The sequence below is a fragment of the Equus caballus genome, chromosome 21 (assembly GCF_041296265.1).
Source record: "Equus caballus isolate H_3958 breed thoroughbred chromosome 21, TB-T2T, whole genome shotgun sequence".
Classification (NCBI taxonomy): domain Eukaryota; kingdom Metazoa; phylum Chordata; class Mammalia; order Perissodactyla; family Equidae; genus Equus; species Equus caballus.
In genome coordinates this window covers 10099820-10105346 of record NC_091704.1, presented here as the reverse complement: position 1 = coordinate 10105346, position 5527 = coordinate 10099820, and the positions used below count along the sequence as shown (strand labels likewise).

Below are 5527 nucleotides of genomic sequence, written 5' to 3'. Positions count from 1 at the left end.
AAGTTTTTCTGGGTGAAATTAAGTGATAAAAATTTCATTGAATATGTATATCCTTTCCAAAAAAGACAAAATCTTAGACATTAATTACTAAACCTAGGTTTATCTACTTTTGACATTTTAGGAAAGAGAAACTAAAAGATGTTTGGGTATATAAATAAACATGTGCTTTATTAAAAGATTTTACTGTGGCTGGCCCAGTAGCATAGTGGTTAAGTTCATGTGCTCTGCTTTTGTGGCCTGACATTCATGGGTTTGGCTTCCAGGCACAGACCTAGCAGCACACATCAAGCCAGAAGGAAGATAGGCACAGATGTTAGCTCAGGGTCAGTCTTCCTCAAGCCAAAAAAAAAAAGAGGAAGAATGGCAACAGGGGTTAGCTCAGGGCCAATCTCCTGCACCAAAAGTTAAAATAAAATAAAAATAAATAAAAGATTATACTATGAAATAGCATTTTTTATAGAGATTATAAAAAATACTTAGAAATTTCCCAAGATACAGAATGCTAATGTAAAAGACAGTTCATAATTGCTTACTTCTTAGTTTTCACTAAAAGTTAATGATTCCATCAATTTATGCTTCATTTCCGGGGAATTGTTATTTTATGTTTGTAATGTGTTGCCATGTCTTTCTGTGGTGCCTGCTGAGTTGTTCCTCTGCCAGTGCATTTGTCATAGCAAACACTTTCCTTATTTAGGTAAGGCTTTATTTTGATTATAACTATTCAACCAATTAGAGATTGCAGGCCTTTTTTTTGTTTATCAGCAGGTGGCACAATAGCACCAGTTTTTGTTTCTCTTACCTGAGCTATCTTTGGCTATACTTGAGAATACACACTTTCCACTCTCCAAGGCCTCTGCTAAGGGTATCACTAGGTCTGTCTTTATCACAGACTGAGTCTCTTAGGGTTACTGATGCCTTGCTGTTGCTGGTGTTACTGCAGTCACTGTCTTCACCACTGGAGGTCCAGTGATAAACGACATCACCACCACATCTAAGATAATCTGGGTAGGAAGGACAACTGTCATGGCAGGGTGAGAATGTAGCCAGGTTAATGGGGCTCCATCTCCACCATTGCCCATCTCCATCTGGCTTCTGGCACCACTGCAGTTTTGAGGCCAGAGTTGTGTGCATGCCTCCATTGCTGCTACCAGGCTCTGAGCTGTAGTTAGTGGGACAAGAATTGCAGGGCTCCACTTTTTCTGTTGCTGTGCTCCCTGTGGCCATAGGCACTGCTGCAACCAGGAGCCAGAGTTGCTTCTGTGCCTCTACTGCTGCCCACTGTGTTCTCTGGGACTGGCTGACTCATCAACTGCAGCTGAGATGCAGGATCCTGGGTATCAGCCCTGCTGTTCCCTGTTTAGTCTTCTCTACATGCTCAAATCTGTCTACTTTCATATGCACCAAGGTGTAGATCTCTCCATCATCTTGGTGTGTTGGGAACTGTAGTCTTTATTGGGCTCTGCATATTTTATTCATGGTAGATTGAATGGTAGAGACAAAGGGGTCCTCTCATGTCACCACAATGATGACGTCTCCCTAGAGCATGTCTTTGATAAGCAACTTTTGCCTATTTTATGCCAGGGATACTGTGGATGCTAAGCTGATAAGAGATCAGGATGCTAATGAGAATAATAAACCTCTGTGATCCCTACAAAACGAACTAATATGTTAAAGTCTCCATTATCAGGAAGAACAGTTAAAGTAGCGCTATACAAAGAAATGATGGACACAAAAGTGAAAACATCTATGATCTAAGAAATTCTTCTACAATAAAATTGAATAAATAGCCTGAGTAGTGAAATGTGGTTTATTCCATAAAACTAGTACAACTCATCACTACAAGAAGCAAATGGGAATCTCCAGATTGTTTCTGACCCAAGGTTGAGAATAACTTTGGGAAGTTAGGAAAATAACAAAAGGAAAAATTGTTGATTACCAGAAAAAGCAGAAAAACAAAGGGAGTTATTCAAATCCAATAAAGCAGTTAAAATTTTAAAGATTGAAATTCTAGCATATAAGTAGAAGGATTAAGTTCTTCCTCTATGATCTGATTAAAGAATACAATTTCTAGCTGTGAGCAATTGCGTCCTACAATCACAGGCCTTTGTTGAAAAATGGCCATTTTATGGCTTCTCTTTGAATAACACATTTAAAGCTCCCTTTATGTCTTTATTCCTCAGACTGTAGATGAAAGGGCTCAGATGGGTGTGATAACAGTGTGCATCACTGAGGCCATTGCACTTGAGTGTGAGCTGTGGGTGGCAACAGAGCTAAGGTACACTCCTAGGCTCACACAACAAAATGAGACAATTGAGAGCTGAGATGCATGGGTGGAAAATGCTTTATACTTCCCCTGATGTGATGATATTCCACATATAGAGAAAACTGTCCCAAAAGATGTGTAAAGGAGACCAGCCAGGGAACTATCACCCAGAAGGACAGCTGAAAAATACATCACCAGGTTGTACCACCTGATTAGCTTCACAAAAAAATTGGAGATTTTCAAGTCTCTGTAGAAGGAGATCTGCAACATCATTAAGCTGTGTAACATGGAAAAGAGAACACTGGTAATCCAAATTACCAGAACCGGAGTTGCGGGTTCATGATGACTACATAGTGCAGGGAGTGATAGTCACAAACTGGTCATAGGCTGTCACAGTGAGTAGAAAGTTGTCCCACACTATAAAAAGCATGAAAATAAATCCGCATGATGCAATTTTCATAAGTTATGACTTTTCTCTGTGTCTGTATATTCATCGCCATCTTCGGGACAATGAAGAAGGTGAAACACACATCTACAATAGAAAAGTTGGGGGAACTGGCTCCGTGGCTGAGTGGTTAAGTTTGCCTGCTCTGGTATGGCGGCCCAGGGTTTCGCTGGTTTGGATCCTGGACCCAGACATGGCACTGCTCATCAGGCCACGTTGAAGCAATGTCCCATGTACCACAACTAGAAGGACCCACAACTAAAATATACAACTATATAATGGGGGGATTTGGGGAGAAAAAGCAGAAATAAAAAAAAAAGTTGGAGAGGAAGAAGTACATGTAGAGTGTGGAGGTTGGAGCCAGAGCTAACGGCCAGGATGATTAGCAGGTTCACAAGTATGGTGACAATGTACATGAACAAGAACAGCCCAAAGAGGAAAGTTCACAATTCCTTTTCCTCTGAAAATCCCACAAGAAGAAATTCTAAAATTTGTGTATTATTCCCTGGTTCTATGTACTTGGCAGATATGCTATCGTTTACATTCCACATTCCGGAAATTAATTTTTATATCTGTGTATGGTACATGATAAAAACACTGAAAAACTAGGAATAGAAGGAAACTATATCAATATACTAAAAGCCATTTATGAAAAATTCACAGAGAATATTATATTGTTGACCCTTTATATTCATGAGAAATTTGTTCCAAGACACCTGTGAACACCAAAATGCATGGATACTGAAGTCTCATATATGAAACAGCATAGTATTTGCATATAAGCTGTGTAATCCTCTTGTATACTTTAAATAATTTCTAGATTACTTAGAATATCTAATAAAATTTAAATACCGTGTAAATAGTTGCTATACTGCTTTGCTTAGGGGATAACAAACCAGAAAAAAAAAAAAAAAAAAAAACTCTGTACGTGTTCAGTACAGACGCAACTGTTTTAGACCTTTAAAGTCTTGGCTTGTTGAATCCATGAATTCAGAACACATGGATATGGAGAGCCAACTGTATTCAATGGTGAAACACTGAATGGTTTTTCCATTAGATCAGCAACAAGACAAGGATGACCACTTTTGTAACTTCTACTCAATATAACACTAGAAGTTCTAGCCAGAGCAATTTTAAAAAAATAAACAAAAGCATCAAATTGGAAAGAAAGAAATACATTTATGTCTCTAAGTAGATGATATGTTCTTATATGTAGAAAATCCTACACATTCCACACAAAACTAAGAGAACTAATAAATGAATTAAGCAAAGTAACAGGACAGAAAAGTAACATACAAAAATCAGTTGCATTTCTATATGCAAACAATGAAAAATGTGAAAAGAAAATTACAAAGACAGTTCTATTTACAATGGCATCCAAAAGAATAAAATACTTAACTTCAGCAAGAGGGTGAAAGACTTGTACGTTGAAAAATATAAAACATTGATGAAAGAAAAGTGACCTGATCATCTCCAGAAAATTGCTATTCTACTCTTCAACAAGGTGGTGAACTGTGTTCCTATGACATAGAACTATGAGTACTACTGCCTTGGGCCAAAACAGTTAAGAGTTTAATGCTTGTCATTTAAATTAAGAACATCATTTAGTCTTCTTTGTATAACATTTTGTTAATTAAAAAATATTTAGGTATTGAGTTTCAGTTTCACAGGATGAAAAGAGTTATGGGGATGGGTAGTGGTGTTATCTGCATAATAATTCAAATTTATTTAATACCACTGAACTATACACTTAAAAATGGTTAAGATAGTAAATTTTATGTTATGTGTATTTTAGCACAATAAAGACAATCTTTAATTTAAAATACATGCACTTAGATCTTTTTATGCATTTTGCCCTGAAATTAGTACCTTATACGTATTCTCATTTAATTTTTATAAAAGTTCATTCTCTGAGGACAGTGCTATTATGAACCTCATTCTAAATTTGTGGAAATGGGGCTCAGAGGGTTAAATTATCTGCTCAAAGTTACGAACTGAGTAAGGGATGGGCTTTGATTGGAACTCCATCAAGATGTTTCCAGTCCTAATGCTCTTGCCTAGCTATTCTCACTAGGAGACAATTTGCCTCCAGGGGTACCTGGAAGTATTTGGAGAATATTTTGGTTGTTGCATCTAAGCAGCTGCAACTGGCACTTAAGTCAGCTGAGGTCAGGAATGTTACACAACATCCCACCATGCACAGGACAGCCTCTGTCACAAAGAATTATCCACCATAAATGTCAATAGTGAGAAAGTTGAGAAACACTATTCTAGATAAGTACTTCTTCAATTTCACTGTGGATATGAATCATTTGGGCATCTTCTCCAAATGCAGATTCTGATTCAGCAGGCCTAATATGGGCCTGGAGAATCTGCATTTGTATCTAGCTCCCGTTTGATGTTGATGCAGCAGGACTTGGTCTGTGGATGACTCTTTGAGTAGCAAGGCTGTGGTCTAGCGTTAGAGTCAGGTATAGGTATTTTGAGCCCTTCTCCACCAAGAGTTTTCCTCCTCCCCTCAGGTCTGACCTTGGGTGGTCAAATGTTGGACTCAGTTTTTCAACTTCTGCATACACAGGTTTATACATCCCTCTTGAGTATTTCCCCTCATGAGAGAAAATGCAACTTTTAGCCTTTCAGTTCCTTATCTATAAACTCAGGAAATTCTGCCTAACCTTATAAATTTGATGTGAGAAGTTAGAAATAATCTAGACCTCATAGGAGATTACCCAGCACAAAGCTAATGCTCAATCCACAACAGCTATTGTGACTGTGTCCCAGTCCCATATTTACTAAGCTCATTATGATACCAGAAATGT

General features: G+C 37.9%; 1 pseudogene; it reads right to left on the bottom strand.

Annotated features, from left to right (window-relative positions):
* Positions 1-2123: 2123 nt before the first annotated feature.
* Positions 2124-5296, bottom strand: LOC138919966 (olfactory receptor-like protein OLF4; annotated as a pseudogene).
* Positions 5297-5527: the final 231 nt, after the last annotated feature.